At 53.4% G+C, this 24,440-nt stretch overlaps 61 non-coding genes across 61 annotated transcripts; all 61 read right to left on the bottom strand.

Moving 5' to 3' along the window:
* Positions 1-324: 324 nt before the first annotated feature.
* Positions 325-396, bottom strand: Trnae-cuc (transfer RNA glutamic acid (anticodon CUC)). The gene has a single exon. It is a non-coding gene; the product is annotated as a tRNA-Glu (tRNA).
* Positions 397-670: 274 nt separating this feature from the next.
* Trnal-cag (transfer RNA leucine (anticodon CAG)) lies at positions 671-752 on the bottom strand. The gene has a single exon. It is a non-coding gene; the product is annotated as a tRNA-Leu (tRNA).
* Positions 753-832: 80 nt separating this feature from the next.
* Positions 833-914, bottom strand: Trnal-cag (transfer RNA leucine (anticodon CAG)). Its single transcript has one exon. It is a non-coding gene; the product is annotated as a tRNA-Leu (tRNA).
* Positions 915-994: 80 nt separating this feature from the next.
* Positions 995-1,076, bottom strand: Trnal-aag (transfer RNA leucine (anticodon AAG)). Its single transcript has one exon. It is a non-coding gene; the product is annotated as a tRNA-Leu (tRNA).
* Positions 1,077-1,368: 292 nt separating this feature from the next.
* On the bottom strand, positions 1,369-1,440 carry Trnah-gug (transfer RNA histidin (anticodon GUG)). Its single transcript has one exon. It is a non-coding gene; the product is annotated as a tRNA-His (tRNA).
* Positions 1,441-1,771: 331 nt separating this feature from the next.
* Positions 1,772-1,843, bottom strand: Trnae-cuc (transfer RNA glutamic acid (anticodon CUC)). The gene has a single exon. It is a non-coding gene; the product is annotated as a tRNA-Glu (tRNA).
* A 274-nt stretch (positions 1,844-2,117) lies between these two features.
* Positions 2,118-2,199, bottom strand: Trnal-cag (transfer RNA leucine (anticodon CAG)). The gene has a single exon. It is a non-coding gene; the product is annotated as a tRNA-Leu (tRNA).
* Positions 2,200-2,279: 80 nt separating this feature from the next.
* Trnal-cag (transfer RNA leucine (anticodon CAG)) lies at positions 2,280-2,361 on the bottom strand. The gene has a single exon. It is a non-coding gene; the product is annotated as a tRNA-Leu (tRNA).
* An 80-nt stretch (positions 2,362-2,441) lies between these two features.
* On the bottom strand, positions 2,442-2,523 carry Trnal-aag (transfer RNA leucine (anticodon AAG)). Its single transcript has one exon. It is a non-coding gene; the product is annotated as a tRNA-Leu (tRNA).
* A 292-nt stretch (positions 2,524-2,815) lies between these two features.
* On the bottom strand, positions 2,816-2,887 carry Trnah-gug (transfer RNA histidin (anticodon GUG)). Its single transcript has one exon. It is a non-coding gene; the product is annotated as a tRNA-His (tRNA).
* Positions 2,888-3,229: 342 nt separating this feature from the next.
* Positions 3,230-3,301, bottom strand: Trnae-cuc (transfer RNA glutamic acid (anticodon CUC)). Its single transcript has one exon. It is a non-coding gene; the product is annotated as a tRNA-Glu (tRNA).
* Positions 3,302-3,575: 274 nt separating this feature from the next.
* On the bottom strand, positions 3,576-3,657 carry Trnal-cag (transfer RNA leucine (anticodon CAG)). The gene has a single exon. It is a non-coding gene; the product is annotated as a tRNA-Leu (tRNA).
* Positions 3,658-3,737: 80 nt separating this feature from the next.
* Positions 3,738-3,819, bottom strand: Trnal-cag (transfer RNA leucine (anticodon CAG)). Its single transcript has one exon. It is a non-coding gene; the product is annotated as a tRNA-Leu (tRNA).
* An 80-nt stretch (positions 3,820-3,899) lies between these two features.
* Trnal-cag (transfer RNA leucine (anticodon CAG)) lies at positions 3,900-3,981 on the bottom strand. The gene has a single exon. It is a non-coding gene; the product is annotated as a tRNA-Leu (tRNA).
* An 80-nt stretch (positions 3,982-4,061) lies between these two features.
* Trnal-aag (transfer RNA leucine (anticodon AAG)) lies at positions 4,062-4,143 on the bottom strand. The gene has a single exon. It is a non-coding gene; the product is annotated as a tRNA-Leu (tRNA).
* A 292-nt stretch (positions 4,144-4,435) lies between these two features.
* Trnah-gug (transfer RNA histidin (anticodon GUG)) lies at positions 4,436-4,507 on the bottom strand. Its single transcript has one exon. It is a non-coding gene; the product is annotated as a tRNA-His (tRNA).
* Positions 4,508-4,849: 342 nt separating this feature from the next.
* Positions 4,850-4,921, bottom strand: Trnae-cuc (transfer RNA glutamic acid (anticodon CUC)). Its single transcript has one exon. It is a non-coding gene; the product is annotated as a tRNA-Glu (tRNA).
* A 274-nt stretch (positions 4,922-5,195) lies between these two features.
* Trnal-cag (transfer RNA leucine (anticodon CAG)) lies at positions 5,196-5,277 on the bottom strand. Its single transcript has one exon. It is a non-coding gene; the product is annotated as a tRNA-Leu (tRNA).
* An 80-nt stretch (positions 5,278-5,357) lies between these two features.
* Trnal-cag (transfer RNA leucine (anticodon CAG)) lies at positions 5,358-5,439 on the bottom strand. The gene has a single exon. It is a non-coding gene; the product is annotated as a tRNA-Leu (tRNA).
* Positions 5,440-5,519: 80 nt separating this feature from the next.
* Trnal-aag (transfer RNA leucine (anticodon AAG)) lies at positions 5,520-5,601 on the bottom strand. The gene has a single exon. It is a non-coding gene; the product is annotated as a tRNA-Leu (tRNA).
* A 292-nt stretch (positions 5,602-5,893) lies between these two features.
* On the bottom strand, positions 5,894-5,965 carry Trnah-gug (transfer RNA histidin (anticodon GUG)). Its single transcript has one exon. It is a non-coding gene; the product is annotated as a tRNA-His (tRNA).
* Positions 5,966-6,307: 342 nt separating this feature from the next.
* On the bottom strand, positions 6,308-6,379 carry Trnae-cuc (transfer RNA glutamic acid (anticodon CUC)). Its single transcript has one exon. It is a non-coding gene; the product is annotated as a tRNA-Glu (tRNA).
* A 274-nt stretch (positions 6,380-6,653) lies between these two features.
* Trnal-cag (transfer RNA leucine (anticodon CAG)) lies at positions 6,654-6,735 on the bottom strand. The gene has a single exon. It is a non-coding gene; the product is annotated as a tRNA-Leu (tRNA).
* Positions 6,736-6,815: 80 nt separating this feature from the next.
* Positions 6,816-6,897, bottom strand: Trnal-cag (transfer RNA leucine (anticodon CAG)). Its single transcript has one exon. It is a non-coding gene; the product is annotated as a tRNA-Leu (tRNA).
* Positions 6,898-6,977: 80 nt separating this feature from the next.
* On the bottom strand, positions 6,978-7,059 carry Trnal-aag (transfer RNA leucine (anticodon AAG)). The gene has a single exon. It is a non-coding gene; the product is annotated as a tRNA-Leu (tRNA).
* A 292-nt stretch (positions 7,060-7,351) lies between these two features.
* On the bottom strand, positions 7,352-7,423 carry Trnah-gug (transfer RNA histidin (anticodon GUG)). Its single transcript has one exon. It is a non-coding gene; the product is annotated as a tRNA-His (tRNA).
* A 342-nt stretch (positions 7,424-7,765) lies between these two features.
* Trnae-cuc (transfer RNA glutamic acid (anticodon CUC)) lies at positions 7,766-7,837 on the bottom strand. Its single transcript has one exon. It is a non-coding gene; the product is annotated as a tRNA-Glu (tRNA).
* Positions 7,838-8,111: 274 nt separating this feature from the next.
* Trnal-cag (transfer RNA leucine (anticodon CAG)) lies at positions 8,112-8,193 on the bottom strand. Its single transcript has one exon. It is a non-coding gene; the product is annotated as a tRNA-Leu (tRNA).
* Positions 8,194-8,273: 80 nt separating this feature from the next.
* Positions 8,274-8,355, bottom strand: Trnal-aag (transfer RNA leucine (anticodon AAG)). The gene has a single exon. It is a non-coding gene; the product is annotated as a tRNA-Leu (tRNA).
* An 888-nt stretch (positions 8,356-9,243) lies between these two features.
* Trnae-cuc (transfer RNA glutamic acid (anticodon CUC)) lies at positions 9,244-9,315 on the bottom strand. The gene has a single exon. It is a non-coding gene; the product is annotated as a tRNA-Glu (tRNA).
* A 6,106-nt stretch (positions 9,316-15,421) lies between these two features.
* Positions 15,422-15,493, bottom strand: Trnae-cuc (transfer RNA glutamic acid (anticodon CUC)). The gene has a single exon. It is a non-coding gene; the product is annotated as a tRNA-Glu (tRNA).
* Positions 15,494-15,767: 274 nt separating this feature from the next.
* Positions 15,768-15,849, bottom strand: Trnal-cag (transfer RNA leucine (anticodon CAG)). The gene has a single exon. It is a non-coding gene; the product is annotated as a tRNA-Leu (tRNA).
* Positions 15,850-15,929: 80 nt separating this feature from the next.
* Trnal-aag (transfer RNA leucine (anticodon AAG)) lies at positions 15,930-16,011 on the bottom strand. Its single transcript has one exon. It is a non-coding gene; the product is annotated as a tRNA-Leu (tRNA).
* Positions 16,012-16,303: 292 nt separating this feature from the next.
* Trnah-gug (transfer RNA histidin (anticodon GUG)) lies at positions 16,304-16,375 on the bottom strand. The gene has a single exon. It is a non-coding gene; the product is annotated as a tRNA-His (tRNA).
* Positions 16,376-16,717: 342 nt separating this feature from the next.
* On the bottom strand, positions 16,718-16,789 carry Trnae-cuc (transfer RNA glutamic acid (anticodon CUC)). Its single transcript has one exon. It is a non-coding gene; the product is annotated as a tRNA-Glu (tRNA).
* A 274-nt stretch (positions 16,790-17,063) lies between these two features.
* Positions 17,064-17,145, bottom strand: Trnal-cag (transfer RNA leucine (anticodon CAG)). The gene has a single exon. It is a non-coding gene; the product is annotated as a tRNA-Leu (tRNA).
* An 80-nt stretch (positions 17,146-17,225) lies between these two features.
* Positions 17,226-17,307, bottom strand: Trnal-cag (transfer RNA leucine (anticodon CAG)). Its single transcript has one exon. It is a non-coding gene; the product is annotated as a tRNA-Leu (tRNA).
* Positions 17,308-17,387: 80 nt separating this feature from the next.
* Positions 17,388-17,469, bottom strand: Trnal-aag (transfer RNA leucine (anticodon AAG)). The gene has a single exon. It is a non-coding gene; the product is annotated as a tRNA-Leu (tRNA).
* A 292-nt stretch (positions 17,470-17,761) lies between these two features.
* Positions 17,762-17,833, bottom strand: Trnah-gug (transfer RNA histidin (anticodon GUG)). The gene has a single exon. It is a non-coding gene; the product is annotated as a tRNA-His (tRNA).
* A 342-nt stretch (positions 17,834-18,175) lies between these two features.
* Trnae-cuc (transfer RNA glutamic acid (anticodon CUC)) lies at positions 18,176-18,247 on the bottom strand. Its single transcript has one exon. It is a non-coding gene; the product is annotated as a tRNA-Glu (tRNA).
* A 274-nt stretch (positions 18,248-18,521) lies between these two features.
* Trnal-cag (transfer RNA leucine (anticodon CAG)) lies at positions 18,522-18,603 on the bottom strand. The gene has a single exon. It is a non-coding gene; the product is annotated as a tRNA-Leu (tRNA).
* Positions 18,604-18,683: 80 nt separating this feature from the next.
* Positions 18,684-18,765, bottom strand: Trnal-cag (transfer RNA leucine (anticodon CAG)). The gene has a single exon. It is a non-coding gene; the product is annotated as a tRNA-Leu (tRNA).
* An 80-nt stretch (positions 18,766-18,845) lies between these two features.
* Positions 18,846-18,927, bottom strand: Trnal-aag (transfer RNA leucine (anticodon AAG)). Its single transcript has one exon. It is a non-coding gene; the product is annotated as a tRNA-Leu (tRNA).
* A 292-nt stretch (positions 18,928-19,219) lies between these two features.
* Trnah-gug (transfer RNA histidin (anticodon GUG)) lies at positions 19,220-19,291 on the bottom strand. The gene has a single exon. It is a non-coding gene; the product is annotated as a tRNA-His (tRNA).
* A 331-nt stretch (positions 19,292-19,622) lies between these two features.
* On the bottom strand, positions 19,623-19,694 carry Trnae-cuc (transfer RNA glutamic acid (anticodon CUC)). Its single transcript has one exon. It is a non-coding gene; the product is annotated as a tRNA-Glu (tRNA).
* A 274-nt stretch (positions 19,695-19,968) lies between these two features.
* On the bottom strand, positions 19,969-20,050 carry Trnal-cag (transfer RNA leucine (anticodon CAG)). The gene has a single exon. It is a non-coding gene; the product is annotated as a tRNA-Leu (tRNA).
* An 80-nt stretch (positions 20,051-20,130) lies between these two features.
* Positions 20,131-20,212, bottom strand: Trnal-cag (transfer RNA leucine (anticodon CAG)). Its single transcript has one exon. It is a non-coding gene; the product is annotated as a tRNA-Leu (tRNA).
* Positions 20,213-20,292: 80 nt separating this feature from the next.
* On the bottom strand, positions 20,293-20,374 carry Trnal-aag (transfer RNA leucine (anticodon AAG)). Its single transcript has one exon. It is a non-coding gene; the product is annotated as a tRNA-Leu (tRNA).
* A 292-nt stretch (positions 20,375-20,666) lies between these two features.
* Trnah-gug (transfer RNA histidin (anticodon GUG)) lies at positions 20,667-20,738 on the bottom strand. The gene has a single exon. It is a non-coding gene; the product is annotated as a tRNA-His (tRNA).
* A 342-nt stretch (positions 20,739-21,080) lies between these two features.
* Positions 21,081-21,152, bottom strand: Trnae-cuc (transfer RNA glutamic acid (anticodon CUC)). The gene has a single exon. It is a non-coding gene; the product is annotated as a tRNA-Glu (tRNA).
* Positions 21,153-21,426: 274 nt separating this feature from the next.
* Positions 21,427-21,508, bottom strand: Trnal-cag (transfer RNA leucine (anticodon CAG)). Its single transcript has one exon. It is a non-coding gene; the product is annotated as a tRNA-Leu (tRNA).
* Positions 21,509-21,588: 80 nt separating this feature from the next.
* Trnal-cag (transfer RNA leucine (anticodon CAG)) lies at positions 21,589-21,670 on the bottom strand. Its single transcript has one exon. It is a non-coding gene; the product is annotated as a tRNA-Leu (tRNA).
* An 80-nt stretch (positions 21,671-21,750) lies between these two features.
* Trnal-aag (transfer RNA leucine (anticodon AAG)) lies at positions 21,751-21,832 on the bottom strand. Its single transcript has one exon. It is a non-coding gene; the product is annotated as a tRNA-Leu (tRNA).
* Positions 21,833-22,124: 292 nt separating this feature from the next.
* Positions 22,125-22,196, bottom strand: Trnah-gug (transfer RNA histidin (anticodon GUG)). Its single transcript has one exon. It is a non-coding gene; the product is annotated as a tRNA-His (tRNA).
* A 342-nt stretch (positions 22,197-22,538) lies between these two features.
* On the bottom strand, positions 22,539-22,610 carry Trnae-cuc (transfer RNA glutamic acid (anticodon CUC)). The gene has a single exon. It is a non-coding gene; the product is annotated as a tRNA-Glu (tRNA).
* A 274-nt stretch (positions 22,611-22,884) lies between these two features.
* Trnal-cag (transfer RNA leucine (anticodon CAG)) lies at positions 22,885-22,966 on the bottom strand. The gene has a single exon. It is a non-coding gene; the product is annotated as a tRNA-Leu (tRNA).
* An 80-nt stretch (positions 22,967-23,046) lies between these two features.
* Trnal-cag (transfer RNA leucine (anticodon CAG)) lies at positions 23,047-23,128 on the bottom strand. The gene has a single exon. It is a non-coding gene; the product is annotated as a tRNA-Leu (tRNA).
* An 80-nt stretch (positions 23,129-23,208) lies between these two features.
* Positions 23,209-23,290, bottom strand: Trnal-aag (transfer RNA leucine (anticodon AAG)). The gene has a single exon. It is a non-coding gene; the product is annotated as a tRNA-Leu (tRNA).
* Positions 23,291-23,582: 292 nt separating this feature from the next.
* Trnah-gug (transfer RNA histidin (anticodon GUG)) lies at positions 23,583-23,654 on the bottom strand. Its single transcript has one exon. It is a non-coding gene; the product is annotated as a tRNA-His (tRNA).
* A 331-nt stretch (positions 23,655-23,985) lies between these two features.
* On the bottom strand, positions 23,986-24,057 carry Trnae-cuc (transfer RNA glutamic acid (anticodon CUC)). Its single transcript has one exon. It is a non-coding gene; the product is annotated as a tRNA-Glu (tRNA).
* Positions 24,058-24,331: 274 nt separating this feature from the next.
* Positions 24,332-24,413, bottom strand: Trnal-cag (transfer RNA leucine (anticodon CAG)). The gene has a single exon. It is a non-coding gene; the product is annotated as a tRNA-Leu (tRNA).
* Positions 24,414-24,440: the final 27 nt, after the last annotated feature.

A 24,440-nucleotide genomic window follows, 5' to 3' on the forward strand; every position in this document is an offset into this window, starting at 1 on the left:
AGCAGTTCTCGCGACTGCACCCGCCCGGTACACAGCAAAGCTCAGCCCACTGCGTCAGACGCGATCTCCATTATATGTATACGGGCAAACGAAACGTGCCTGCGCTGTTAGGACACTAACCAGAGTGGGTAGCTGCATTCATCTCCCTGGCAGTGTCTTGCAGTCCTCCAAGTCTGTTGACCACAGGTGGACAGGTGTCGCATCTCTCTCGCCGTCACTTGTGGCCGTCATTCATACTTAACGTGCTTTTCTGCAAGCGTCAGCGTAGCGTCAGTCGAGCAAAGTCGGGACAAGTCGCCTAAGAGGAGCAACAAAATGGTGGATTTCCGGTACCGGGAATCGAACCCGGGCCTCCTGGGTGAGAGCCAGGTATCCTAGCCACTAGACGACACCGGATAACGACACACGCACTCCTCCAACAAACACGGTGAGCGTCCACCCGCTACTTGACGACAACTGCAAAAATTAACGCTTCCACTTCGTAGAACGGCATGCTCTGGACGTATCTCGTGGAGACGAACGCCAGCAATCATGAGACCAAACTGCGCCGGTGAATCCTGTTGTTACACCGCGCACTGTGCTACGACAGTTTAAGAGAGCGACGCTCACGCTTTGCTGCGCTATTTCCTTCGCGGGAAATCAGTGCTCCTGTTTTCGAGACAGAAAACGTTGGCAGCGGTGGGATTCGAACCCACGCCTCCGAAGAGACTGGTGCCTGAAACCAGCGCCTTAGACCGCTCGGCCACGCTACCTACGCGACGCGGCCGCCGCAGGAGCTGCGTTCTACCCCACGAGAACACAGCGCAATGGCACAAAAACGAGAAGTAAAAATTGGCAGCGGTGGGATTCGAACCCACGCCTCCGAAGAGACTGGTGCCTGAAACCAGCGCCTTAGACCGCTCGGCCACGCTACCTACGCGACGCGGCCGCCGCAGGAGCTGCGTTCTACCCCACGAGAACACAGCGCAATGGCACAAAAACGAGAAGTAAAAATTGGCAGCGGTGGGATTCGAACCCACGCCTCCGAAGAGACTGGTGCCTTAAACCAGCGCCTTAGACCGCTCGGCCACGCTACCTGCGCCAGCGTTCCCCGCGTCTCTAGAAAACAGTGCACGACACAGTTTCCTGTTGTGCTGCGACTCGCTGCTCATGCATCGCACCTCAAACAACTGCCCCTTTCGACTATAGATTTAACCTCTCAGGCAGCTACCCACGCCCTGGGGCGGCCGAATTTCTTGTTGCTGATAATGAAATGGTAGTGCAACCTGCGGCGTGCGGAACATGAGTGTAAAGTGATGAGAGCATTGTGATTTCAAACACTGGGTGACGATCATGATTGCAGCAACAGCAAGGCAAAACCTTCAAAATTGCCGTGACCAGGATTCGAACCTGGGTTTTTGCGGCCACAACGCAATGTCCTAACCACTAGACGATCACGGCCGCGGAGGCGCCCGGGGAAGCAGTTCTCGCGACTGCACCCGCCCGGTACACAGCAAAGCTCAGCCCACTGCGTCAGACGCGATCTCCATTATATGTATACGGGCAAACGAAACGTGCCTGCGCTGTTAGGACACTAACCAGAGTGGGTAGCTGCATTCATCTCCCTGGCAGTGTCTTGCAGTCCTCCAAGTCTGTTGACCACAGGTGGACAGGTGTCGCATCTCTCTCGCCGTCACTTGTGGCCGTCATTCATACTTAACGTGCTTTTCTGCAAGCGTCAGTCGAGCAAAGTCGGGACAAGTCGCCTAAGAGGAGCAACAAAATGGTGGATTTCCGGTACCGGGAATCGAACCCGGGCCTCCTGGGTGAGAGCCAGGTATCCTAGCCACTAGACGACACCGGATAACGACACACGCACTCCTCCAACAAACACGGTGAGCGTCCACCCGCTACTTGACGACAACTGCAAAAATTAACGCTTCCACTTCGTAGAACGGCATGCTCTGGACGTATCTCGTGGAGACGAACGCCAGCAATCATGAGACCAAACTGCGCCGGTGAATCCTGTTGTTACACCGCGCACTGTGCTACGACAGTTTAAGAGAGCGACGCTCACGCTTTGCTGCGCTATTTCCTTCGCGGGAAATCAGTGCTCCTGTTTTCGAGACAGAAAACGTTGGCAGCGGTGGGATTCGAACCCACGCCTCCGAAGAGACTGGTGCCTGAAACCAGCGCCTTAGACCGCTCGGCCACGCTACCTACGCGCCGCGGCCGCCGCAGGAGCTGCGTTCTACCCCACGAGAACACAGCGCAATGGCACAAAAACGAGAAGTAAAAATTGGCAGCGGTGGGATTCGAACCCACGCCTCCGAAGAGACTGGTGCCTGAAACCAGCGCCTTAGACCGCTCGGCCACGCTACCTACGCGACGCGGCCGCCGCAGGAGCTGCGTTCTACCCCACGAGAACACAGCGCAATGGCACAAAAACGAGAAGTAAAAATTGGCAGCGGTGGGATTCGAACCCACGCCTCCGAAGAGACTGGTGCCTTAAACCAGCGCCTTAGACCGCTCGGCCACGCTACCTGCGCCAGCGTTCCCCGCGTCTCTAGAAAACAGTGCACGACACAGTTTCCTGTTGTGCTGCGACTCGCTGCTCATGCATCGCACCTCAAACAACTGCCCCTTTCGACTATATATTTAACCTCTCAGGCAGCTACCCACGCCCTGGGGCGGCCGAATTTCTTGTTGCTGATAATGAAATGGTAGTGCAACCTGCGGCGTGCGGAACATGAGTGTAAAGTGATGAGAGCATTGTGATTTCAAACACTGGGTGACGATCATGATTGCAGCAACAGCAAGGCAAAACCTTCAAAATTGCCGTGACCAGGATTCGAACCTGGGTTTTTGCGGCCACAACGCAATGTCCTAACCACTAGACGATCACGGCCGCGGAGGCGCCCGGGGAAGCAGTTCTCGCGACTGCACCCGCCCGGTACACAGCAAAGCTCAGCCCACTGCGTCAGACGCGATCTCCATTATATGTATACGGGCAAACGAAACGTGCCTGCGCTGTTAGGACACTAACCAGAGTGGGTAGCTGCATTCATCTCCCTGGCAGTGTCTTGCAGTCCTCCAAGTCTGTTGACCACAGGTGGACAGGTGTCGCATCTCTCTCGCCGTCACTTGTGGCCGTCATTCATACTTAACGTGCTTTTCTGCAAGCGTCAGCGTAGCGTCAGTCGAGCAAAGTCGGGACAAGTCGCCTAAGAGGAGCAACAAAATGGTGGATTTCCGGTACCGGGAATCGAACCCGGGCCTCCTGGGTGAGAGCCAGGTATCCTAGCCACTAGACGACACCGGATAACGACACACGCACTCCTCCAACAAACACGGTGAGCGTCCACCCGCTACTTGACGACAACTGCAAAAATTAACGCTTCCACTTCGTAGAACGGCATGCTCTGGACGTATCTCGTGGAGACGAACGCCAGCAATCATGAGACCAAACTGCGCCGGTGAATCCTGTTGTTACACCGCGCACTGTGCTACGACAGTTTAAGAGAGCGACGCTCACGCTTTGCTGCGCTATTTCCTTCGCGGGAAATCAGTGCTCCTGTTTTCGAGACAGAAAACGTTGGCAGCGGTGGGATTCGAACCCACGCCTCCGAAGAGACTGGTGCCTGAAACCAGCGCCTTAGACCGCTCGGCCACGCTACCTACGCGCCGCGGCCGCCGCAGGAGCTGCGTTCTACCCCACGAGAACACAGCGCAATGGCACAAAAACGAGAAGTAAAAATTGGCAGCGGTGGGATTCGAACCCACGCCTCCGAAGAGACTGGTGCCTGAAACCAGCGCCTTAGACCGCTCGGCCACGCTACCTACGCGACGCGGCCGCCGCAGGAGCTGCGTTCTACCCCACGAGAACACAGCGCAATGGCACAAAAACGAGAAGTAAAAATTGGCAGCGGTGGGATTCGAACCCACGCCTCCGAAGAGACTGGTGCCTGAAACCAGCGCCTTAGACCGCTCGGCCACGCTACCTACGCGACGCGGCCGCCGCAGGAGCTGCGTTCTACCCCACGAGAACACAGCGCAATGGCACAAAAACGAGAAGTAAAAATTGGCAGCGGTGGGATTCGAACCCACGCCTCCGAAGAGACTGGTGCCTTAAACCAGCGCCTTAGACCGCTCGGCCACGCTACCTGCGCCAGCGTTCCCCGCGTCTCTAGAAAACAGTGCACGACACAGTTTCCTGTTGTGCTGCGACTCGCTGCTCATGCATCGCACCTCAAACAACTGCCCCTTTCGACTATAGATTTAACCTCTCAGGCAGCTACCCACGCCCTGGGGCGGCCGAATTTCTTGTTGCTGATAATGAAATGGTAGTGCAACCTGCGGCGTGCGGAACATGAGTGTAAAGTGATGAGAGCATTGTGATTTCAAACACTGGGTGACGATCATGATTGCAGCAACAGCAAGGCAAAACCTTCAAAATTGCCGTGACCAGGATTCGAACCTGGGTTTTTGCGGCCACAACGCAATGTCCTAACCACTAGACGATCACGGCCGCGGAGGCGCCCGGGGAAGCAGTTCTCGCGACTGCACCCGCCCGGTACACAGCAAAGCTCAGCCCACTGCGTCAGACGCGATCTCCATTATATGTATACGGGCAAACGAAACGTGCCTGCGCTGTTAGGACACTAACCAGAGTGGGTAGCTGCATTCATCTCCCTGGCAGTGTCTTGCAGTCCTCCAAGTCTGTTGACCACAGGTGGACAGGTGTCGCATCTCTCTCGCCGTCACTTGTGGCCGTCATTCATACTTAACGTGCTTTTCTGCAAGCGTCAGCGTAGCGTCAGTCGAGCAAAGTCGGGACAAGTCGCCTAAGAGGAGCAACAAAATGGTGGATTTCCGGTACCGGGAATCGAACCCGGGCCTCCTGGGTGAGAGCCAGGTATCCTAGCCACTAGACGACACCGGATAACGACACACGCACTCCTCCAACAAACACGGTGAGCGTCCACCCGCTACTTGACGACAACTGCAAAAATTAACGCTTCCACTTCGTAGAACGGCATGCTCTGGACGTATCTCGTGGAGACGAACGCCAGCAATCATGAGACCAAACTGCGCCGGTGAATCCTGTTGTTACACCGCGCACTGTGCTACGACAGTTTAAGAGAGCGACGCTCACGCTTTGCTGCGCTATTTCCTTCGCGGGAAATCAGTGCTCCTGTTTTCGAGACAGAAAACGTTGGCAGCGGTGGGATTCGAACCCACGCCTCCGAAGAGACTGGTGCCTGAAACCAGCGCCTTAGACCGCTCGGCCACGCTACCTACGCGACGCGGCCGCCGCAGGAGCTGCGTTCTACCCCACGAGAACACAGCGCAATGGCACAAAAACGAGAAGTAAAAATTGGCAGCGGTGGGATTCGAACCCACGCCTCCGAAGAGACTGGTGCCTGAAACCAGCGCCTTAGACCGCTCGGCCACGCTACCTACGCGACGCGGCCGCCGCAGGAGCTGCGTTCTACCCCACGAGAACACAGCGCAATGGCACAAAAACGAGAAGTAAAAATTGGCAGCGGTGGGATTCGAACCCACGCCTCCGAAGAGACTGGTGCCTTAAACCAGCGCCTTAGACCGCTCGGCCACGCTACCTGCGCCAGCGTTCCCCGCGTCTCTAGAAAACAGTGCACGACACAGTTTCCTGTTGTGCTGCGACTCGCTGCTCATGCATCGCACCTCAAACAACTGCCCCTTTCGACTATATATTTAACCTCTCAGGCAGCTACCCACGCCCTGGGGCGGCCGAATTTCTTGTTGCTGATAATGAAATGGTAGTGCAACCTGCGGCGTGCGGAACATGAGTGTAAAGTGATGAGAGCATTGTGATTTCAAACACTGGGTGACGATCATGATTGCAGCAACAGCAAGGCAAAACCTTCAAAATTGCCGTGACCAGGATTCGAACCTGGGTTTTTGCGGCCACAACGCAATGTCCTAACCACTAGACGATCACGGCCGCGGAGGCGCCCGGGGAAGCAGTTCTCGCGACTGCACCCGCCCGGTACACAGCAAAGCTCAGCCCACTGCGTCAGACGCGATCTCCATTATATGTATACGGGCAAACGAAACGTGCCTGCGCTGTTAGGACACTAACCAGAGTGGGTAGCTGCATTCATCTCCCTGGCAGTGTCTTGCAGTCCTCCAAGTCTGTTGACCACAGGTGGACAGGTGTCGCATCTCTCTCGCCGTCACTTGTGGCCGTCATTCATACTTAACGTGCTTTTCTGCAAGCGTCAGCGTAGCGTCAGTCGAGCAAAGTCGGGACAAGTCGCCTAAGAGGAGCAACAAAATGGTGGATTTCCGGTACCGGGAATCGAACCCGGGCCTCCTGGGTGAGAGCCAGGTATCCTAGCCACTAGACGACACCGGATAACGACACACGCACTCCTCCAACAAACACGGTGAGCGTCCACCCGCTACTTGACGACAACTGCAAAAATTAACGCTTCCACTTCGTAGAACGGCATGCTCTGGACGTATCTCGTGGAGACGAACGCCAGCAATCATGAGACCAAACTGCGCCGGTGAATCCTGTTGTTACACCGCGCACTGTGCTACGACAGTTTAAGAGAGCGACGCTCACGCTTTGCTGCGCTATTTCCTTCGCGGGAAATCAGTGCTCCTGTTTTCGAGACAGAAAACGTTGGCAGCGGTGGGATTCGAACCCACGCCTCCGAAGAGACTGGTGCCTGAAACCAGCGCCTTAGACCGCTCGGCCACGCTACCTACGCGACGCGGCCGCCGCAGGAGCTGCGTTCTACCCCACGAGAACACAGCGCAATGGCACAAAAACGAGAAGTAAAAATTGGCAGCGGTGGGATTCGAACCCACGCCTCCGAAGAGACTGGTGCCTGAAACCAGCGCCTTAGACCGCTCGGCCACGCTACCTACGCGACGCGGCCGCCGCAGGAGCTGCGTTCTACCCCACGAGAACACAGCGCAATGGCACAAAAACGAGAAGTAAAAATTGGCAGCGGTGGGATTCGAACCCACGCCTCCGAAGAGACTGGTGCCTTAAACCAGCGCCTTAGACCGCTCGGCCACGCTACCTGCGCCAGCGTTCCCCGCGTCTCTAGAAAACAGTGCACGACACAGTTTCCTGTTGTGCTGCGACTCGCTGCTCATGCATCGCACCTCAAACAACTGCCCCTTTCGACTATATATTTAACCTCTCAGGCAGCTACCCACGCCCTGGGGCGGCCGAATTTCTTGTTGCTGATAATGAAATGGTAGTGCAACCTGCGGCGTGCGGAACATGAGTGTAAAGTGATGAGAGCATTGTGATTTCAAACACTGGGTGACGATCATGATTGCAGCAACAGCAAGGCAAAACCTTCAAAATTGCCGTGACCAGGATTCGAACCTGGGTTTTTGCGGCCACAACGCAATGTCCTAACCACTAGACGATCACGGCCGCGGAGGCGCCCGGGGAAGCAGTTCTCGCGACTGCACCCGCCCGGTACACAGCAAAGCTCAGCCCACTGCGTCAGACGCGATCTCCATTATATGTATACGGGCAAACGAAACGTGCCTGCGCTGTTAGGACACTAACCAGAGTGGGTAGCTGCATTCATCTCCCTGGCAGTGTCTTGCAGTCCTCCAAGTCTGTTGACCACAGGTGGACAGGTGTCGCATCTCTCTCGCCGTCACTTGTGGCCGTCATTCATACTTAACGTGCTTTTCTGCAAGCGTCAGCGTAGCGTCAGTCGAGCAAAGTCGGGACAAGTCGCCTAAGAGGAGCAACAAAATGGTGGATTTCCGGTACCGGGAATCGAACCCGGGCCTCCTGGGTGAGAGCCAGGTATCCTAGCCACTAGACGACACCGGATAACGACACACGCACTCCTCCAACAAACACGGTGAGCGTCCACCCGCTACTTGACGACAACTGCAAAAATTAACGCTTCCACTTCGTAGAACGGCATGCTCTGGACGTATCTCGTGGAGACGAACGCCAGCAATCATGAGACCAAACTGCGCCGGTGAATCCTGTTGTTACACCGCGCACTGTGCTACGACAGTTTAAGAGAGCGACGCTCACGCTTTGCTGCGCTATTTCCTTCGCGGGAAATCAGTGCTCCTGTTTTCGAGACAGAAAACGTTGGCAGCGGTGGGATTCGAACCCACGCCTCCGAAGAGACTGGTGCCTGAAACCAGCGCCTTAGACCGCTCGGCCACGCTACCTACGCGACGCGGCCGCCGCAGGAGCTGCGTTCTACCCCACGAGAACACAGCGCAATGGCACAAAAACGAGAAGTAAAAATTGGCAGCGGTGGGATTCGAACCCACGCCTCCGAAGAGACTGGTGCCTTAAACCAGCGCCTTAGACCGCTCGGCCACGCTACCTGCGCCAGCGTTCCCCGCGTCTCTAGAAAACAGTGCACGACACAGTTTCCTGTTGTGCTGCGACTCGCTGCTCATGCATCGCACCTCAAACAACTGCCCCTTTCGACTATAGATTTAACCTCTCAGGCAGCTACCCACGCCCTGGGGCGGCCGAATTTCTTGTTGCTGATAATGAAATGGTAGTGCAACCTGCGGCGTGCGGAACATGAGTGTAAAGTGATGAGAGCATTGTGATTTCAAACACTGGGTGACGATCATGATTGCAGCAACAGCAAGGCAAAACCTTCAAAATTGCCGTGACCAGGATTCGAACCTGGGTTTTTGCGGCCACAACGCAATGTCCTAACCACTTTTTTTTTTTTTTTTTTTTTTTTTTTTTTTTTTAATCTCATTTTGTTCGCTTTTTTTCGTTGTGTCTGCTCGGGGCGGACGCCGTAAGACATCCTTTTATGTTCGTTGTTGATCGATTGACTCAGTTTTTTTATTACAGAGGGCACGTAACCCTCTGACCGAACACGCTGAGCTACCGTGCCGGCTAATCACTAGACGATCACGGCCGCGGAGGCGCCCGGGGAAGCAGTTCTCGCGACTGCACCCGCCCGGTACACAGCAAAGCTCAGCCCACTGCGTCAGACGCGATCTCCATTATATGTATACGGGCAAACGAAACGTGCCTGCGCTGTTAGGACACTAACCAGAGTGGGTAGCTGCATTCATCTCCCTGGCAGTGTCTTGCAGTCCTCCAAGTCTGTTGACCACAGGTGGACAGGTGTCGCATCTCTCTCGCCGTCACTTGTGGCCGTCATTCATACTTAACGTGCTTTTCTGCAAGCGTCAGTCGAGCAAAGTCGGGACAAGTCGCCTAAGAGGAGCAACAAAATGGTGGATTTCCGGTACCGGGAATCGAACCCGGGCCTCCTGGGTGAGAGCCAGGTATCCTAGCCACTAGACGACACCGGATAACGACACACGCACTCCTCCAACAAACACGGTGAGCGTCCACCCGCTACTTGACGACAACTGCAAAAATTAACGCTTCCACTTCGTAGAACGGCATGCTCTGGACGTATCTCGTGGAGACGAACGCCAGCAATCATGAGACCAAACTGCGCCGGTGAATCCTGTTGTTACACCGCGCACTGTGCTACGACAGTTTAAGAGAGCGACGCTCACGCTTTGCTGCGCTATTTCCTTCGCGGGAAATCAGTGCTCCTGTTTTCGAGACAGAAAACGTTGGCAGCGGTGGGATTCGAACCCACGCCTCCGAAGAGACTGGTGCCTGAAACCAGCGCCTTAGACCGCTTTTTTTTTTTTTTCTTTTTTTTTTTTTTTTCTTTTTTTTTTTTTTATTCTTTTTTTTTTTTTTTTTTCCTTAACCACTTTTTTTTTTTTTTTTTTTTTTTTGTTGTTTTCCTTATCCATTTGTTTTATATATATTTAACTCCTTAACCACTTTTTTTAAATTTTTTTTTTTTTTTTTTTTTTTTGATTTTTTGGAAAATCAACAAACTAAAAAAAAAACTCTTCTTTGCTGGTCTCTCATAGCTTCTGGAGAAAATTAGAAAAAAATGGCTCCGTTGCAAACACAAGTATTGTTCTCAGTTTCCGGTGTCCTGGAGTGGAGGCTGTGAGTGGCGGTAGATGGGGGGGTGTGGGAGGCAGGACACGAGACAGAAGCAGTGGGGCCTCTTCGCGGCACTACTCGAGTCCCGCGGCCTGTGCCCACCCCCTTAGACTCATATATCTTACCCTATACCCATTCTATTAAATATTATTTTAAGCATATTGCCGAAATTTTTGCCATGATTGGGATAGCTGCAGGTTTTCGCGAATTCGATTTCCATAAACATCTTGAATTCCAAGTGATCGTCACCACCAAGTTTATTGAAAACATAGCTGGAATAGTTGCCCAGCAACCACATAACTACGTTATTTTTCGCCGGCGGATAATATCGCACGTCGGGTCGAGACAACACAGTTGAAGGTATGTTGGCGGTTGTAGTCCTGGTAACAATGGCTATTTTTTCTCTCAGCCAGCCCCAATTTCGTGCACGTTCTCCGCAGGTATAACGGTGCATAACGGTATCCACCAGTTGACAGCTATGGCAGAGGGTTGTATCACTGAGTCCGATTTTATGCAGCCTCTCATTGGTGCTAATCACATCATTGATTGCTTTGTACCATGCAGTTCGAGAGGCTGAAGTAAGGACACGGGAGCTGACATTACGCCATACCACATCCCAGTTGATGCCACTGTACTTCGTAACAATTGGATTCGGACCCTCGTGTTGTCGCCAGTATGCCAATATTGCTGGAGCCGCTAAATGTCGAGAATTTAAGAGTTCTCGACCGATGTAGCTGCGTGCAAAGTAATAATCTCGGATGTGTTTGAGCTTGTAACTGATGGTCTGAATGTTCAGCGGGGGGTCAAGACTTTGCGGCCTGACGGCGGTGAATAATTGCGCCGTAATGCCCGAAGGGTAATTGTTAAGAATAGAGACCGTCCTTGTAACATAGAGAGCTGCTGCCTTTTTCTTGATGTCGACTAAGCCCATCCCTCCGTTTAGGGGGTGGAGTGTTGCAGTTTTGGCAGATACGCGAAAAATTTCCCCGCGCCAAATAAAATTAGTGATCTTCGACATAATATTTCTAGCAAGTACTGCAGGGAGCGGCAGAAGCTGCGCCATGTAATACGCCTTTGATAAAATACAGGCGTTGATAAGTTGAATACGATCAAATTGGTTGAGGCTGCGATGGTAATTATCAATTAGGGCACCATTTATTTTACGTGCTACATCCCGCCAGTTAGCCGCTATCATCTTTAGAGAGGACGCCGTCAACATGATCCCTAGAGCCTTGTGTACTTTGACTTGTGTAGCATAATCAATACGCAAATGCTGGAGGCCACAGAGGTTCAGAAATTTGCTTTTTTGTTCATTTAACTGCGCCCCTGACGCCAGACAGTATTTCCGAAGTTCAGTCGCTAATATGGTGACATCATCGACATTGCGAATCACCACACCCACATCGTCGGCATAGGCTCCGATTACACTTTTTATCCCAGAAATGGTAATCCCAGTGAGTTTCGTCTGCAACTGTTGTAACAGAGGTTCAAGGGAGAGTACAAAAAGCAACATGGACAAGGGGCTCCCTTGTGGAACCCCTCTGTTGATTTGTATTGGCCGCGTCAGTTGTGAGTTAACGGAAAGATTTGCAGTGATTCCCATGGCCACGTTTTTAATCATGTCAATCGTGTTCCGAGAGAAACCCAATCTTTGCATAGTCTCGAGGAGGTATGCGTGATTTACAAGATCAAAAGCTTTAAAAAAATCAAGAAAGATCAGCCCACATTTCATGTTACTAGCGCTCGTTAAAGCAATGACGTCTCGGTAAAAAGCAGCCGTTTGCAGAATTGTTCGTCTAAAGGCACATGTCTGCTGTTGGCCTATGATTTTAGCAGTGAGTGGCATGAGTCTCACGTTAATTGCGCGAGCCACGATCTTATAATCAGAGTTTAATAACGAGATTGGTCGGAAATTGTTGATAGTTTTAGTACCTCTGTTTTTAGGGAGAAGCACAATTTTACATTCCTTAAAGACGGGTGGGACAGACGTTCCTTGCAAGACTTCGTTCACGACTTGAGTAATTTTGTCCCCGATGATGTGCCAATAGCGCTTGTAAAATTCAACTGGTAAGCCATCAGGGCCAGGGGATTTCTTAAGTGGCGAACTGCAGACGACCTCCAAAACATCTTTATTACTGAAGGCTAACGAGATGGAGTCATTGTCTTCCCTTGTTACGGTAGATGAAATGGCGCTAAACAGTCCATCATAGCAGTCGTCGTGTAGAGCCGCTGATGCGTAGGTGTTGACATAATAGTCGTGCAGAGCGTTGACAATCTCTCGCTGAGTGTCAATCGTTTTTCCATCCTCGAGTTTCAGGGCATCAATAAAAGTCCGCCTCCTGTTCTTTGTATGTGTGACGAGGTGGTACAGAGCGGCTGCTTCATCATCTCTGACCGACGTCACTTTAGATTTTATCTTAAGGCCGTCCAGTTGCATCCTCTTCAGGCTGATTAATTTTGCCTTTATTTTCCGAATGTCGTCGATTCTGGTAGTCGTCGCGTCCGCACGATCGTACAGGTCCCGTAAGATTGTGTAATAAAATTCCATCGTCTTTTTGATCTCCGCCGCCCTTTCAATTCCGAAGTACATGATGACATTTCGCAGTTTCGGCTTGGCCTGCAGAGTCCACCACTCTATAGTGCTACGAAATCTGTTAGTAGCGCGCAAGCACTGCTCCCAAGCTCGACGCACCCCCTCCTCCAGCTCAACATCCGTTAACAAAGACACATTCAGGTTCCATTGACTTTTATACCAGCGTGTGGGTTGCGGAAGTAATTTCAGGCACGCGATGACACCACTGTGATCGGAGAAACTGGAGGGGATCGTCTCTACTTTTAATAAATCAGTCTCGAAAACGTCTGAAACATAAATCCTGTCGATTCTGCTACAGGAATTCGCGACGATGTGCGTGAAGCGGACCAACGTCGGGTACCGAATTTCCCACGCATCTTTAAGTTTGAGGTCGGTCACGAGGCGCTTTAATTCAGACGAATAATTAAAATTTGGGGACTGATCTTTCCGGGATAAGACACAATTAAAATCACCACCAATGATAAGGCGTCGGGGATTTTTCCTAAATAAATAGAGTATATGTTCCCGAAAAAAAGTAGCGCGTTCTGCTCGATAGGTATTACCAGAAGGTGCGTACAAGTTGATGATGGTGACGCCGTAAACGGTGATCCCCACCCCTCTACCCGATTCCAATTTTTCAATCTCAGTAACCGGAATCCCTTCTCTAATTAAGATTGCGGTCCCCACGCTCGTTTCCGGGGAAAAATTCGTAATTCCGACAAACCCAGGAAGAGTAAAAAGTGGCATGGACACCTCCTGTAAAAGTGCTATATCAGTTCCTGACTCATACAGATATTGTTTTAATGCATTCAGTTTCACTTCTGATCTGATTTTATTAATATTGAGGGTCGTGATCGTATAAGCCTGTGACATAATAACAGGATGTCTGAGAGAAGGAGGGATCAACTGCCTTTAATTATCCACATCTCCATGCCATTCCATCTTAGTAGCGGCCGCGGAATTCGTGTCTGGAACGTCACTGAGTTGTTCTCTTGCGTCTTTGTTTTTACTCTTTTTCCGGACAGCATTAACATTGGGCGGCACTCGGATCCTGTGACGGACACTGTGTAGCACCGCTGCAGTCGGAGGCGTGGGAGGATCTTGGGTGATGTCAAGCTTCTCTCCTGACAAATCTTGCGCCGGGAGCGGAAGCGCCGAACCCTCTGGCGAGCGATCAGCTGAGCCACCACTGTCACTATCAGCTTGTTTGGCAATACTCGCTGCCCGAAGCTGTTTGTTGTCACTGACAGTCCCGGGCTGCTGTGTTTGTATACCGTCGCGGAGTTGTTGACATTCATGTTGTTCTGAGGCCAGGGCCGGAACGGCTGCCACGCGTTGTGTACCGTCCGCGCTTGGAGACACTGTTTGTATACCATCACAGTGAGCCTCGACGTGTGTACTTCCAGCAGACACGTGCGCCACACCTACTTGTTGACCTTCCTGAGTGTGCTGTTGCGGAAGTTCTGAGACAGGAGCCTGCGGTAACTGAATGGCATCTACGGAAATATCTGCGCTTGAAATTGCCGTAGAAGAATCGGCCACAATCTCTGCACCGGTTATAACTTTTGCGTCCGAAGCTGTTCCCCGGACGTCCGGTTCCGCGGTCTCGTGCGTACTGCAGGTGTCATCATCAGAGTCACGGCTGTCACAAGTTCGACGCCTCTTATTAGTCGTGGCATCGACTTTCGCCGGTGGCTTAGCACCAATATCTCTCCTAACCAGGGCCGGAAACTCTTCAGGGCGAATTACTCGTAGCTCTTCCGAAGGTACGTCAGAACTAGGGACCTCACGCTCTATCATAGGTTTATCCGCCACTACATCAGCCAACGTAAGCCGTTTACGCTGCTGCAACGAATTTTTGAGCACAAATATTCGCCTGGGGCAGTCCTGACGCAAGTGACCACTCTCATTACAGATATGGCATGTGGGAGGTTGGCCACTGTAAGTAACGTGAGCCCTATAGTCACAAACGGTAATATGGGAGGGTATATTCTGCTTTATATGCATTTCTACAGATCGGACGCCACTGAAACATTGTAACCTGTGCTGGTTCGACCACCGTTCGTTTCGAATCTGCTTGATATCCCCGAATTTAGACAGAACCTCCTTCAGATAACAATTTTCTACTTCAGGAGGTAAGTGAAAGATACGCACATTGGTATACTCGACGTCGGCATTGGAAATGAGCACAGTACTTACAGACTCGTCCCGGTGCCGAAAAACAGCTCTCCCTCCGTGTGTCGTCATAATCTTTTCCAGTAACACAGGATTCAGCAATTTTACAAAGAAACAATATTGCTCGGTATCGTAATACGCAGTGTGCACTTGATCAGAGGTAATCCCAATAACATCCACAATCCAATCATGTATCTCCAAGGAACTAGGCTGCACATAACGGGTAGACTTGTCGAAATCAAAACGGAGTGTACACTTTCGCGGAAATAACCTGGACATTTCAAACAAGAGCTAGCGGTTGAACCGCTAGAAGAACACAAGAACGAAAATCAAACACGAGATCAATATACACAAAATCAGAACACTTCACGGACAAAGAGAAAGTTAAGTAGTAATCACGACTTGTAAACACGTGTCGGAACGGAGCACGTAACACGTCCGATCAGCACGGTGTCTCAGGCGCGACTGCTACGAAACGTGCCTGCGCTGTTAGGACACTAACCAGAGTGGGTAGCTGCATTCATCTCCCTGGCAGTGTCTTGCAGTCCTCCAAGTCTGTTGACCACAGGTGGACAGGTGTCGCATCTCTCTCGCCGTCACTTGTGTCCGTCATTCATACTTAACGTGCTTTTCTGCAAGCGTCAGTCGAGCAAAGTCGGGACAAGTCGCCTAAGAGGAGCAACAAAATGGTGGATTTCCGGTACCGGGAATCGAACCCGGGCCTCCTGGGTGAGAGCCAGGTATCCTAGCCACTAGACGACACCGGATAACGACACACGCACTCCTCCAACAAACACGGTGAGCGTCCACCCGCTACTTGACGACAACTGCAAAAATTAACGCTTCCACTTCGTAGAACGGCATGCTCTGGACGTATCTCGTGGAGACGAACGCCAGCAATCATGAGACCAAACTGCGCCGGTGAATCCTGTTGTTACACCGCGCACTGTGCTACGACAGTTTAAGAGAGCGACGCTCACGCTTTGCTGCGCTATTTCCTTCGCGGGAAATCAGTGCTCCTGTTTTCGAGACAGAAAACGTTGGCAGCGGTGGGATTCGAACCCACGCCTCCGAAGAGACTGGTGCCTGAAACCAGCGCCTTAGACCGCTCGGCCACGCTACCTACGCGACGCGGCCGCCGCAGGAGCTGCGTTCTACCCCACGAGAACACAGCGCAATGGCACAAAAACGAGAAGTAAAAATTGGCAGCGGTGGGATTCGAACCCACGCCTCCGAAGAGACTGGTGCCTTAAACCAGCGCCTTAGACCGCTCGGCCACGCTACCTGCGCCAGCGTTCCCCGCGTCTCTAGAAAACAGTGCACGACACAGTTTCCTGTTGTGCTGCGACTCGCTGCTCATGCATCGCACCTCAAACAACTGCCCCTTTCGACTATAGATTTAACCTCTCAGGCAGCTACCCACGCCCTGGGGCGGCCGAATTTCTTGTTGCTGATAATGAAATGGTAGTGCAACCTGCGGCGTGCGGAACATGAGTGTAAAGTGATGAGAGCATTGTGATTTCAAACACTGGGTGACGATCATGATTGCAGCAACAGCAAGGCAAAACCTTCAAAATTGCCGTGACCAGGATTCGAACCTGGGTTTTTGCGGCCACAACGCAATGTCCTAACCACTAGACGATCACGGCCGCGGAGGCGCCCGGGGAAGCAGTTCTCGCGACTGCACCCGCCCGGTACACAGCAAAGCTCAGCCCACTGCGTCAGACGCGATCTCCATTATATGTATACGGGCAAACGAAACGTGCCTGCGCTGTTAGGACACTAACCAGAGTGGGTAGCTGCATTCATCTCCCTGGCAGTGTCTTGCAGTCCTCCAAGTCTGTTGACCACAGGTGGACAGGTGTCGCATCTCTCTCGCCGTCACTTGTGGCCGTCATTCATACTTAACGTGCTTTTCTGCAAGCGTCAGCGTAGCGTCAGTCGAGCAAAGTCGGGACAAGTCGCCTAAGAGGAGCAACAAAATGGTGGATTTCCGGTACCGGGAATCGAACCCGGGCCTCCTGGGTGAGAGCCAGGTATCCTAGCCACTAGACGACACCGGATAACGACACACGCACTCCTCCAACAAACACGGTGAGCGTCCACCCGCTACTTGACGACAACTGCAAAAATTAACGCTTCCACTTCGTAGAACGGCATGCTCTGGACGTATCTCGTGGAGACGAACGCCAGCAATCATGAGACCAAACTGCGCCGGTGAATCCTGTTGTTACACCGCGCACTGTGCTACGACAGTTTAAGAGAGCGACGCTCACGCTTTGCTGCGCTATTTCCTTCGCGGGAAATCAGTGCTCCTGTTTTCGAGACAGAAAACGTTGGCAGCGGTGGGATTCGAACCCACGCCTCCGAAGAGACTGGTGCCTGAAACCAGCGCCTTAGACCGCTCGGCCACGCTACCTACGCGACGCGGCCGCCGCAGGAGCTGCGTTCTACCCCACGAGAACACAGCGCAATGGCACAAAAACGAGAAGTAAAAATTGGCAGCGGTGGGATTCGAACCCACGCCTCCGAAGAGACTGGTGCCTGAAACCAGCGCCTTAGACCGCTCGGCCACGCTACCTACGCGACGCGGCCGCCGCAGGAGCTGCGTTCTACCCCACGAGAACACAGCGCAATGGCACAAAAACGAGAAGTAAAAATTGGCAGCGGTGGGATTCGAACCCACGCCTCCGAAGAGACTGGTGCCTTAAACCAGCGCCTTAGACCGCTCGGCCACGCTACCTGCGCCAGCGTTCCCCGCGTCTCTAGAAAACAGTGCACGACACAGTTTCCTGTTGTGCTGCGACTCGCTGCTCATGCATCGCACCTCAAACAACTGCCCCTTTCGACTATAGATTTAACCTCTCAGGCAGCTACCCACGCCCTGGGGCGGCCGAATTTCTTGTTGCTGATAATGAAATGGTAGTGCAACCTGCGGCGTGCGGAACATGAGTGTAAAGTGATGAGAGCATTGTGATTTCAAACACTGGGTGACGATCATGATTGCAGCAACAGCAAGGCAAAACCTTCAAAATTGCCGTGACCAGGATTCGAACCTGGGTTTTTGCGGCCACAACGCAATGTCCTAACCACTAGACGATCACGGCCGCGGAGGCGCCCGGGGAAGCAGTTCTCGCGACTGCACCCGCCCGGTACACAGCAAAGCTCAGCCCACTGCGTCAGACGCGATCTCCATTATATGTATACGGGCAAACGAAACGTGCCTGCGCTGTTAGGACACTAACCAGAGTGGGTAGCTGCATTCATCTCCCTGGCAGTGTCTTGCAGTCCTCCAAGTCTGTTGACCACAGGTGGACAGGTGTCGCATCTCTCTCGCCGTCACTTGTGGCCGTCATTCATACTTAACGTGCTTTTCTGCAAGCGTCAGCGTAGCGTCAGTCGAGCAAAGTCGGGACAAGTCGCCTAAGAGGAGCAACAAAATGGTGGATTTCCGGTACCGGGAATCGAACCCGGGCCTCCTGGGTGAGAGCCAGGTATCCTAGCCACTAGACGACACCGGATAACGACACACGCACTCCTCCAACAAACACGGTGAGCGTCCACCCGCTACTTGACGACAACTGCAAAAATTAACGCTTCCACTTCGTAGAACGGCATGCTCTGGACGTATCTCGTGGAGACGAACGCCAGCAATCATGAGACCAAACTGCGCCGGTGAATCCTGTTGTTACACCGCGCACTGTGCTACGACAGTTTAAGAGAGCGACGCTCACGCTTTGCTGCGCTATTTCCTTCGCGGGAAATCAGTGCTCCTGTTTTCGAGACAGAAAACGTTGGCAGCGGTGGGATTCGAACCCACGCCTCCGAAGAGACTGGTGCCTGAAACCAGCGCCTTAGACCGCTCGGCCACGCTACCTACGCGACGCGGCCGCCGCAGGAGCTGCGTTCTACCCCACGAGAACACAGCGCAATGGCACAAAAACGAGAAGTAAAAATTGGCAGCGGTGGGATTCGAACCCACGCCTCCGAAGAGACTGGTGCCTGAAACCAGCGCCTTAGACCGCTCGGCCACGCTACCTACGCGACGCGGCCGCCGCAGGAGCTGCGTTCTACCCCACGAGAACACAGCGCAATGGCACAAAAACGAGAAGTAAAAATTGGCAGCGGTGGGATTCGAACCCACGCCTCCGAAGAGACTGGTGCCTTAAACCAGCGCCTTAGACCGCTCGGCCACGCTACCTGCGCCAGCGTTCCCCGCGTCTCTAGAAAACAGTGCACGACACAGTTTCCTGTTGTGCTGCGACTCGCTGCTCATGCATCGCACCTCAAACAACTGCCCCTTTCGACTATAGATTTAACCTCTCAGGCAGCTACCCACGCCCTGGGGCGGCCGAATTTCTTGTTGCTGATAATGAAATGGTAGTGCAACCTGCGGCGTGCGGAACATGAGTGTAAAGTGATGAGAGCATTGTGATTTCAAACACTGGGTGACGATCATGATTGCAGCAACAGCAAGGCAAAACCTTCAAAATTGCCGTGACCAGGATTCGAACCTGGGTTTTTGCGGCCACAACGCAATGTCCTAACCACTAGACGATCACGGCCGCGGAGGCGCCCGGGGAAGCAGTTCTCGCGACTGCACCCGCCCGGTACACAGCAAAGCTCAGCCCACTGCGTCAGACGCGATCTCCATTATATGTATACGGGCAAACGAAACGTGCCTGCGCTGTTAGGACACTAACCAGAGTGGGTAGCTGCATTCATCTCCCTGGCAGTGTCTTGCAGTCCTCCAAGTCTGTTGACCACAGGTGGACAGGTGTCGCATCTCTCTCGCCGTCACTTGTGGCCGTCATTCATACTTAACGTGCTTTTCTGCAAGCGTCAGTCGAGCAAAGTCGGGACAAGTCGCCTAAGAGGAGCAACAAAATGGTGGATTTCCGGTACCGGGAATCGAACCCGGGCCTCCTGGGTGAGAGCCAGGTATCCTAGCCACTAGACGACACCGGATAACGACACACGCACTCCTCCAACAAACACGGTGAGCGTCCACCCGCTACTTGACGACAACTGCAAAAATTAACGCTTCCACTTCGTAGAACGGCATGCTCTGGACGTATCTCGTGGAGACGAACGCCAGCAATCATGAGACCAAACTGCGCCGGTGAATCCTGTTGTTACACCGCGCACTGTGCTACGACAGTTTAAGAGAGCGACGCTCACGCTTTGCTGCGCTATTTCCTTCGCGGGAAATCAGTGCTCCTGTTTTCGAGACAGAAAACGTTGGCAGCGGTGGGATTCGAACCCACGCCTCCGAAGAGACTGGTGCCTGAAACCAGCGCCTTAGACCGCTCGGCCACGCTACCTACGCGCCGCGGCCGCCGCAGGAGCTGCGTTCTACCCCACGAGAACACAGCGCAATGGCACAAAAACGAGAAGTAAAAATTGGCAGCGGTGGGATTCGAACCCACGCCTCCGAAGAGACTGGTGCCTGAAACCAGCGCCTTAGACCGCTCGGCCACGCTACCTACGCGACGCGGCCGCCGCAGGAGCTGCGTTCTACCCCACGAGAACACAGCGCAATGGCACAAAAACGAGAAGTAAAAATTGGCAGCGGTGGGATTCGAACCCACGCCTCCGAAGAGACTGGTGCCTTAAACCAGCGCCTTAGACCGCTCGGCCACGCTACCTGCGCCAGCGTTCCCCGCGTCTCTAGAAAACAGTGCACGACACAGTTTCCTGTTGTGCTGCGACTCGCTGCTCATGCATCGCACCTCAAACAACTGCCCCTTTCGACTATATATTTAACCTCTCAGGCAGCTACCCACGCCCTGGGGCGGCCGAATTTCTTGTTGCTGATAATGAAATGGTAGTGCAACCTGCGGCGTGCGGAACATGAGTGTAAAGTGATGAGAGCATTGTGATTTCAAACACTGGGTGACGATCATGATTGCAGCAACAGCAAGGCAAAACCTTCAAAATTGCCGTGACCAGGATTCGAACCTGGGTTTTTGCGGCCACAACGCAATGTCCTAACCACTAGACGATCACGGCCGCGGAGGCGCCCGGGGAAGCAGTTCTCGCGACTGCACCCGCCCGGTACACAGCAAAGCTCAGCCCACTGCGTCAGACGCGATCTCCATTATATGTATACGGGCAAACGAAACGTGCCTGCGCTGTTAGGACACTAACCAGAGTGGGTAGCTGCATTCATCTCCCTGGCAGTGTCTTGCAGTCCTCCAAGTCTGTTGACCACAGGTGGACAGGTGTCGCATCTCTCTCGCCGTCACTTGTGGCCGTCATTCATACTTAACGTGCTTTTCTGCAAGCGTCAGCGTAGCGTCAGTCGAGCAAAGTCGGGACAAGTCGCCTAAGAGGAGCAACAAAATGGTGGATTTCCGGTACCGGGAATCGAACCCGGGCCTCCTGGGTGAGAGCCAGGTATCCTAGCCACTAGACGACACCGGATAACGACACACGCACTCCTCCAACAAACACGGTGAGCGTCCACCCGCTACTTGACGACAACTGCAAAAATTAACGCTTCCACTTCGTAGAACGGCATGCTCTGGACGTATCTCGTGGAGACGAACGCCAGCAATCATGAGACCAAACTGCGCCGGTGAATCCTGTTGTTACACCGCGCACTGTGCTACGACAGTTTAAGAGAGCGACGCTCACGCTTTGCTGCGCTATTTCCTTCGCGGGAAATCAGTGCTCCTGTTTTCGAGACAGAAAACGTTGGCAGCGGTGGGATTCGAACCCACGCCTCCGAAGAGACTGGTGCCTGAAACCAGCGCCTTAGACCGCTCGGCCACGCTACCTACGCGACGCGGCCGCCGCAGGAGCTGCGTTCTACCCCACGAGAACACAGCGCAATGGCACAAAAACGAGAAGTAAAAATTGGCAGCGGTGGGATTCGAACCCACGCCTCCGAAGAGACTGGTGCCTGAAACCAGCGCCTTAGACCGCTCGGCCACGCTACCTACGCGACGCGGCCGCCGCAGGAGCTGCGTTCTACCCCACGAGAACACAGCGCAATGGCACAAAAACGAGAAGTAAAAATTGGCAGCGGTGGGATTCGAACCCACGCCTCCGAAGAGACTGGTGCCTTAAACCAGCGCCTTAGACCGCTCGGCCACGCTACCTGCGCCAGCGTTCCCCGCGTCTCTAGAAAACAGTGCACGACACAGTTTCCTGTTGTGCTGCGACTCGCTGCTCATGCATCGCACCTCAAACAACTGCCCCTTTCGACTATAGATTTAACCTCTCAGGCAGCTACCCACGCCCTGGGGCGGCCGAATTTCTTGTTGCTGATAATGAAATGGTAGTGCAACCTGCGGCGTGCGGAACATGAGTGTAAAGTGATGAGAGCATTGTGATTTCAAACACTGGGTGACGATCATGATTGCAGCAACAGCAAGGCAAAACCTTCAAAATTGCCGTGACCAGGATTCGAACCTGGGTTTTTGCGGCCACAACGCAATGTCCTAACCACTAGACGATCACGGCCGCGGAGGCGCCCGGGGAAGCAGTTCTCGCGACTGCACCCGCCCGGTACACAGCAAAGCTCAGCCCACTGCGTCAGACGCGATCTCCATTATATGTATACGGGCAAACGAAACGTGCCTGCGCTGTTAGGACACTAACCAGAGTGGGTAGCTGCATTCATCTCCCTGGCAGTGTCTTGCAGTCCTCCAAGTCTGTTGACCACAGGTGGACAGGTGTCGCATCTCTCTCGCCGTCACTTGTGGCCGTCATTCATACTTAACGTGCTTTTCTGCAAGCGTCAGCGTAGCGTCAGTCGAGCAAAGTCGGGACAAGTCGCCTAAGAGGAGCAACAAAATGGTGGATTTCCGGTACCGGGAATCGAACCCGGGCCTCCTGGGTGAGAGCCAGGTATCCTAGCCACTAGACGACACCGGATAACGACACACGCACTCCTCCAACAAACACGGTGAGCGTCCACCCGCTACTTGACGACAACTGCAAAAATTAACGCTTCCACTTCGTAGAACGGCATGCTCTGGACGTATCTCGTGGAGACGAACGCCAGCAATCATGAGACCAAACTGCGCCGGTGAATCCTGTTGTTACACCGCGCACTGTGCTACGACAGTTTAAGAGAGCGACGCTCACGCTTTGCTGCGCTATTTCCTTCGCGGGAAATCAGTGCTCCTGTTTTCGAGACAGAAAACGTTGGCAGCGGTGGGATTCGAACCCACGCCTCCGAAGAGACTGGTGCCTGAAACCAGCGCCTTAGACCGCTCGGCCACGCTACCTACGCGACGCGGCCGCCGCAGGAGCTGCGTTCTACCCCACGAGAACACAGCGCAATGGCACAAAAACGAGAAGTAAAAATTGGCAGCGGTGGGATTCGAACCCACGCCTCCGAAGAGACTGGTGCCTGAAACCAGCGCCTTAGACCGCTCGGCCACGCTACCTACGCGACGCGGCCGCCGCAGGAGCTGCGTTCTACCCCACGAGAACACAGCGCAATGGCACAAAAACGAGAAGTAAAAATTGGCAGCGGTGGGATTCGAACCCACGCCTCCGAAGAGACTGGTGCCTTAAACCAGCGCCTTAGACCGCTCGGCCACGCTACCTGCGCCAGCGTTCCCCGCGTCTCTAGAAAACAGTGCACGACACAGTTTCCTGTTGTGCTGCGACTCGCTGCTCATGCATCGCACCTCAAACAACTGCCCCTTTCGACTATAGATTTAACCTCTCAGGCAGCTACCCACGCCCTGGGGCGGCCGAATTTCTTGTTGCTGATAATGAAATGGTAGTGCAACCTGCGGCGTGCGGAACATGAGTGTAAAGTGATGAGAGCATTGTGATTTCAAACACTGGGTGACGATCATGATTGCAGCAACAGCAAGGCAAAACCTTCAAAATTGCCGTGACCAGGATTCGAACCTGGGTTTTTGCGGCCACAACGCAATGTCCTAACCACTAGACGATCACGGCCGCGGAGGCGCCCGGGGAAGCAGTTCTCGCGACTGCACCCGCCCGGTACACAGCAAAGCTCAGCCCACTGCGTCAGACGCGATCTCCATTATATGTATACGGGCAAACGAAACGTGCCTGCGCTGTTAGGACACTAACCAGAGTGGGTAGCTGCATTCATCTCCCTGGCAGTGTCTTGCAGTCCTCCAAGTCTGTTGACCACAGGTGGACAGGTGTCGCATCTCTCTCGCCGTCACTTGTGGCCGTCATTCATACTTAACGTGCTTTTCTGCAAGCGTCAGTCGAGCAAAGTCGGGACAAGTCGCCTAAGAGGAGCAACAAAATGGTGGATTTCCGGTACCGGGAATCGAACCCGGGCCTCCTGGGTGAGAGCCAGGTATCCTAGCCACTAGACGACACCGGATAACGACACACGCACTCCTCCAACAAACACGGTGAGCGTCCACCCGCTACTTGACGACAACTGCAAAAATTAACGCTTCCACTTCGTAGAACGGCATGCTCTGGACGTATCTCGTGGAGACGAACGCCAGCAATCATGAGACCAAACTGCGCCGGTGAATCCTGTTGTTACACCGCGCACTGTGCTACGACAGTTTAAGAGAGCGACGCTCACGCTTTGCTGCGCTATTTCCTTCGCGGGAAATCAGTGCTCCTGTTTTCGAGACAGAAAACGTTGGCAGCGGTGGGATTCGAACCCACGCCTCCGAAGAGACTGGTGCCTGAAACCAGCGCCTTAGACCGCTCGGCCACGCTACCTACGCGCCGCGGCCGCCGCAGGAGCTG

This window comes from Schistocerca nitens, chromosome 2 (genome assembly GCF_023898315.1).
Source record: "Schistocerca nitens isolate TAMUIC-IGC-003100 chromosome 2, iqSchNite1.1, whole genome shotgun sequence".
Taxonomy (NCBI): Eukaryota; Metazoa; Arthropoda; class Insecta; order Orthoptera; family Acrididae; genus Schistocerca; species Schistocerca nitens.